Here is a 7,561-nt window from a genome sequence, read left to right as displayed (position 1 = left end):
GTATTTTCAGTTTCAATGACGAGTTTTTCTTAAGTATAAGTGTTTGTAAGAATCAGGCAAAATGGAAAAAATCGGAAACATGCATGTCAAAATCTCTCTGATCTAACAATAAAATATCACTCAAGGATGCTTTCTCTATTTGAAAAGACCATTATTTGATCTCTGCATCATTGGATTTGTTCAGAATTTTTTCAAAAGAATCTTAGAAAAATTATGTTTTTGACATAATTATCTGCCCTTGAAATGTTCATTTTCAGTGTTTTTCAATGAAATTGTAACTTAATAGTCCAGCATGATATGGAGATTCTTCTCTGTTTTCCTTGATTCTGATGGCGCAAATCGTCAATTAAACTATCAAAATGGTGTTTTTTTCATATGATGTTTCACCTACTGTCGGTTTCTTACAGGGACTGACACTTAAAAAGGGAAGTTTTCGGAGTTTCATATTTTCTTCCATTTCACCTGTAATGTACATTTTTCAAGTACTCTACTTCAAACAAGCAATTTCCTATATTCAAACACATTTATGTAGCATCATAGCTTTTTAATGAGCCAAGGCAATGCATAAGTTAACGTATTCCTGGCCATTTAAGTATTTTTGTTTTTTGTTCATGGGTAGGGTTGCCAATTTTTTTTATCTAACTTGACTTGAAATTGTTCAAATATCTGTTACCTGGGTCCATATGGAAAAGGCAATGTGATAAAGTGTTCAATAATGGTCACGATTTATTGAATAAAGATATGCACAGTTAGACTAAGTTCTTTTAAACAAAGCAATACTGAGAATTTATTTTCTTCTTTGTTTAATTAAAATATATGATTTCACTCTTAACATAACAAGGACCTTTGTTTTTACATATCAATTATTCAAAATGCATCAAAATACTATACAAACCTGTTCGACTGTTCTTTCTCTCTGATTTCAAAAGAATCGATGTACGTTCTTCGGGTGCATCTCCCAATGAGCGAACTTCTAAATCGTCATCAACAGTGTCCCCGTATATCCTAGCAATTGTGTTATATTTACCTCGTCGTTGTTTTGTCTCTAGAGAGAACAAACACATGATATAACCAAAACGAGGAACACAAAATGGCAGTATAGTGAAGGACTAATTTAGGTCGGTTTAAAACATGTTAGAGCTTTTAAGCAAGTCCAGTAATAACCCAATGTAAGATTTCAGACCGGACATTTAACTAAGTTTGGGTGCACGACTCGGTTGATATCCAGAAAATACATGGCGAGCTAACATAAAATCAATATTAGTGTACTTTGCTACCCTTGGACCTTCTTCTGGGGAGGCATTACCTGAACTATGAATGGCGAGGTCGTCTATGGTGTTGCCTTCTACACGCTTGAATAATTGTCGATCTTTGCCCCAGAGATCTTTACTACTGTTAGGCACGTATGCTGTACACAGTATGCACATTGACAGTAGTCCTATCACCCGCATCATAGTGATGATGGATTTCGGACAGGAACAGGTCTACAAAAGATTTCATGATTGCTTGATTTGTTGATTGATTAAACAGAGAAAAGGGAAACCAGTATATACTCCTAAATTAACATTATGTACCGAACGGAAAATCCAAGCAATAGTCAAAAGGAAAGTCCGTATAATAAATGGCAATACCGTGGTCAAAACAGGAAATTTGAAAACCACTGCAATGGTGCTGACTTGGTACAAGCATTTCAAAATGAAACGCGGGTCAAACCGGGTTTTATAGCGCAGCACTTAACCTCACGCTTCCATCATTGTTCATTTTTACGGTTTATTTCAATACAAATGGGCAGCGTAAAATTGCCCCCATTTACAATCTGTTAAATCAGTAGTCAAAACACTACAGAAGATATATACAATAAATTAGTGAAAATAAAATGAACTAAATACAACGGAAATTGTGTCAGTCAAAGCCACGAGTTTCAAAATAAGTCTTGGACTTTAAGGGAAAGGTGAGTCACATTCAAGATGAAATAATAATACACAAGTACACACTACAGAAACAGTATGAAATTCATCATCTATAAACCGAATAATTTTATAAGATATGGATACTGGAAATTAAACTTTTAGGCAGCTTATGAGACGTATTTTCTTGTAACTTAAGTCCAAAAGCTTGCCTCTAAGGCAACGGTAGCGTCTCACGAAGTCAGAATATTCGCTGCTAGCTCTGCTATACCTTAGGTAGTACTTTACGTTAGTTCAATTCTGAATATTTGGTCTCATTTAGTTTAATTAAAACTGTTTTAGGCAGTCCATACAGAATTTTAAATTTTTTTTTCATAAAAAAGTACTTATTTTTCTGATCCTTGCTGTGTGGTGGTTCAAGTAATTTACAAGTAAATTAGTTATTACACTCAGTGCCGTGAATGAGCCCGGTTTAGAATTTTTTTAACCTGGTTTCAATAACGCAAGATGGCGGACGGCGTCCGCTTTGACGAAATGTAAGTGTCTTATATATCTTTCTGGTACGACCTTATGCATACTTGTAACTGCTTAAAATTGTAACGCACAATGAGCAATGATATTTTTTTAATTAACCATACTCCGATACGAACGAAAATGCTTTTAATCTCAACAGAACATCGATTGAAATCTTGTTTATTGTAAAAAAAAATTAAATCAAGCGGAGGGTCGAGCATTCTTTCCTTCGTGTTACATTTTGTATCTTATAAGCGCCCATATTTTTTTTAATGAAACCGTTGTCTTTGATAATTTTACTCAAGCAGTAATCATTCCTGCTAGCTGCAGTCTGCCCTGTAGTGTGAGGGTTTCATCGTCATTCATTTGAGATCCGTGGGTACCTTTACCTTTTTCATCCCGGTTGAATTGTTGTTACTTTGACATATTTACCATATCCATTCTCGTTATATGTTAATCTTACTCGCTATACATTTTGATAATACCATTTTTTTTTTTTTTTTTTTTTTTTTTTTTTTTTTTTTTTTTTTGTTGCCAAGATAACTAAACTTACAAAATACACTGAGTATTCCTGATTTATTGGAAAATGTCAAACACAATTTTCAATTTTCATAACTTTTTAAGTGTATATTCATGGTAACGAGCTTACAGGTCTAAAGAAAACCAATGGTAGTAAAAAAAGTCAATAATTCAGTCCTGTTATAGTGTGGGGTGTTAGGCTTGGTGTAGACTATGTAGACTACTAACCAAGCTGATCAACCGAGAATTAAAAATGGGGTTTCTAATCCAGAAATTTACTAAGGCGAATCCAGACTGTCATTTACTCATTTTTGTTCAAATTTTACACAAAATGGTCAAATATTCCAACAACTAGAAAAATATATGCTCAAGCACTCCATTAAAGCATGCAAAATTACATAAATAAAACTCCTATTTACAATCCCTGGAAGACACCAATGATGTCTCCGCACATGCATGTACATTTTGTATGACACAATGCCCTTTATAAAAAAAATGGGCGTATAAAGCAATGAAGTGGTGTCCGGTATAACAGGAATAAAATGCAGTAAAAGAATAAGTCTTTATGAACTTAATATTAAAATGTAAATGAACAAATAAACTAATGAATGAAAAATAAGATAAAAAACAATTTATACATGCATCAGGGTGGACTATAGTTATAGGCAAAGGCTGGCCCAAGATGTTAACATTCTTGCCAGACCCAGAATCAGAAGACACAATCCGAAAAAATGGACTGACAGGGGAGAATTAAGATGCCTCTCCAGACTTTTAGTTTTGTGGATACAAAAGGAGTTCTGCCGACCCAAGGCCGGACCCCATCTCTTTTGACCCACTGCTAACAATATGTATTCGTGAAAATCAAGAGATTTACAGCCATTACACGTTTACTATAATATATGTTTTACTTACATTTGCTTCTTGGTTTCTGTTGAAAAACGACGACCGGATAGATATTAGATTGATCTCATGAATGAACGAACAGACACCAACTTAACTGGTAAAGTACTCACTAATTAATGCTAAAATTAAGCATTTAAATACGTAACGAACCAAATTTGACTGATCGAGTTAAAGGTGTTGAGATATGAAAAAATTAGACTAATCGTTTATTAAAAGGGAGAAATGGCATTGTCATAATAAAATTTTAACAAACAAACACAAAGAAAAAAAAAATGCCAGGGTCAAATTTGAACTAAAAACTTTTCAGCTAACAATTCAGTCATTTGGGCTACGAACACAACTTATTACATTTGATGTAAATATGAAGAGTTACTTGTGGTTTTACAGTATGTTTCTGTGTTTTACTATTAAGTCAACATCGTAAGGACGATGTGTTTGCCTCAAGCACAGAACGCTTAAAACAATGCATTGTAATGGTTACAATTGTGCTTCTTTGGAAATCCCCGACCCAAAGAGATCAATTTAGAGCAGAAAGATCGAGAAAGTATTTTCAACTATATGTGTCGCTATTTTTTCCTCCATCTGAGATTTTTCACAAATTTCCATTTTTTGGAAAAGAAGGGTTTTAGATTCTAATGAAAAGTTTGGATATTTGAACATTGTTTTATTGACCCTTCTTCTGGGGAAAACGACCCAGGTCCTTTACATATTAGTATATCAATGTCAGGAGTGAGATTGTGTAATGATTGACATGAGCGAGCGTGACTAACTTATTATAGAACACAAACTTTACAGAAAGTTTTCTTATTTAATGACTGTTAAGAGGCTTTTAATGTGTCATGTTATAACACTAACAGTAGATCAACACTGAACAGACCTTTATTTTGAACTCTTCTTTTATACAACTCTTGTGACACATTTTATAAAAAAATGATGAAATGGTGACACTTTTTGGGGGTCCAATTTGGATGGCATATTTCTATACAGAATCATGAACTTTTGTCACTTTTTTTGATAGATTAGGTCGATTTTCGTCCTTTATGAATATAGTTCAACATCATTTTTGGGTCTTTTTCACCGTGCTTTATGGTATATGGGTTTTCATTGCCCATAATTGAAGAACAGTGTGGTGACCCTATAGAAATTTAATCGTTCGTTACTTGGCATACCTCATTGGCAATCGTACCACATATCCTATTTTGATTAAACTATTTTTTGAATTGCGTTTGAAAAAAAACAATGTTTTTTTTTATTATGTGTGTATATCAAATTAACATGCGTAATCATATCAATGTTCATCCAGGGACAAATGCCAGACATGGAAAACAGACAAACACAACAAAGAACATAAAATGACCAAAATAATTAGTTTGTTTTTTAACATATGATGTTCTTGCTACATACCACGTTTCGTAAAATTCAGTTCAGTAGTTTCAGAGGAGTTGCGCTGACAAAGTAATTTATGAGAATTTTTGGCAAATTTTTTAAGTTCAAAGGGACATAACTCCTACAATAAAGTAGGAAATCAAAATTTCCTGGTAATATGCACAACTACATTATTATGTTCTTTCTACATACCACGTTTCATAAAATTCGCTTCACTAGTTTCAGAGGAGTTGTGCTGACAAACTTTGTGGTGGACACACGGACGAGCCAAAAACAATGTTTCCCCACCAAAGTAGGAGAGACATACATAAAGCCTAAAAAGCAACAAAAGTAAATGAGCAAGTCTAACCCACCAAATGTTGGGAGCATGGACCAGATGCACCGGTAGGGTGAGCGACCTTTGCTTTTCTAGAAACACCCGCCGAGCTGCTAAAAAAGCCAAGCCCGGATTGACGAAAGGGGAAAGGAAAACTATGACACGTTGTCAAACAAATCGGTTCTCATGGTCTAAATGGATACACCGTAATGATCCACGAGTTTCTGATGATACCACCGAGTAAATATGGACCTTATAATCAAATAAAGAGAAAGAGTAATGTTTTTGTATAATTTAGTATGATTTTCATTTGTCATTTTAGGAATTACAGTACATATTTTAGCATGTTGGTTCGCAGTACTTTTAATGTGACATTGAGCTTTGTTAGTTTGTAACGTATCATAAATTATGCAATTATATTTGAGGAATTAATCAAGGTGAAACTAAGCTTAAGTAATACTAATTATAAAGTCAATTGAGAATCATGTGAAAGTTAACTCTGTTACTTATTAGGATATCTAAGTTGTCATGTTAATTTGGCTATAGTTAATTCAATTTGATCAGGTTTAATTTATACTGTGAACTACCATTGTATCGTTGTTGTAATTAAATTATTGTTTGGCCGAAGATAAGCTACTTCAAGGTCTTCGTGTGGAATCTCTGCCTCTCGAGTAACAGACACCAAAACAAACATATAGCATTGACCGAAACCGCTTGGTTATAATGACGACCATAAAACTTCTGTAGTGACCACTATTTCAATCTTGTAGCAACAAAACCCTGTTCCAGAAGGCTTTATTGTAAGAAGTCATATGTGGTACAAAAAGTCTGCATAGGTACGGCAAGCTCTGACATAACGTATGAGTTGTTATATGAAAACTCCATACACAGTTGCTGAAGGGAAAACATATATAGCTAGACATCCATTTTGCCCTGGACTCAGTGTGTGTTGGGACAAAACTTTAAGATCACAACAAAAGACTTAAGAGTCTGACAAACCAATATTCAAACCATCAATTCAATTTGAGATATGTTCAAATTCCTGACTGGTCTAAAATTTGCATTACCACTATTTAACTCCGGGAAATATAGCGGTATAATTTTGAAATGTTGAGAAAATGGCTGCTCATTACTTATTTTCCTCGTTACCATTAGAACTTGGGAAAACGTGTTTTTCTTTATACGCACCACGCAGTATAACTCTGTAGTCGTAACTATGACATCTTGGAAACAAATTATAAATTCGAAGTCTGAACTTTGAACCATTGAGTCACATCTTACTTTCTGGTTCATCTGGGCGAGTTCTCGCCTCCGATACCTACAACTCCTACACTCCGTGAAACTTCGGGGAATTATAAATGGGTAATGCAACCATGCACTTTCGATTTTTTTTTTTTTTTTTTTTTTTTTTTTTTTAATTTTGTATCTGAATTAAGTTCACACATTCACGTGTATAATGAGTTTTTCGGGAACAAGGAGGGGACATTTAATATGTGATCTCGTGAGTTCTATTTTTTTTCTTTTTATTATTATTTTTTTTTATTATTATTATTTTCGTACATCTCATTTTCAAGCATATACCTTTAGTTAGTTTTTGGATAAGGCTAAACGCAGATTCTAGAGCTACATCTATTCTGTCCTAAAAGGGGCTATGGATTTTGTTTGTTAACCTTTGAATTCACCTCGATTGCTCCCAGCTGCATTGAACAAGACGTTCTGTTTGGAATTACTTATATATAATATGGCTGAACGCCTGAACTTAAATATTATGTATATTATAATCAAAATCAAGGAGAATCGCGAGAATTTTTAAATAAGGGTTCCAGGCCAACATTTATTTATTTTTGACCATATTTTGCACCGAATAAACTTTTCCAAAAAAAGTGGGTTCCAACTTCTAGTTTTCTTTTTAAAGTTAATGAAAACAAGAGCAATCAACCGAATATGTATTTGTCGTTTATACAGCTGTTATTAGCTTATTTGTATTTATTCAACGTATTTTGAAACTTCGTGAAGT

The sequence above is a fragment of the Perna viridis genome, chromosome 8 (assembly GCF_037379345.1).
Source record: "Perna viridis isolate PV_CMFRI_1.1 ecotype Kerala chromosome 8, ASM3737934v1, whole genome shotgun sequence".
In the NCBI taxonomy this organism is placed as follows: domain Eukaryota; kingdom Metazoa; phylum Mollusca; class Bivalvia; order Mytilida; family Mytilidae; genus Perna; species Perna viridis.
This window is presented reverse-complemented; position numbering follows the sequence as displayed.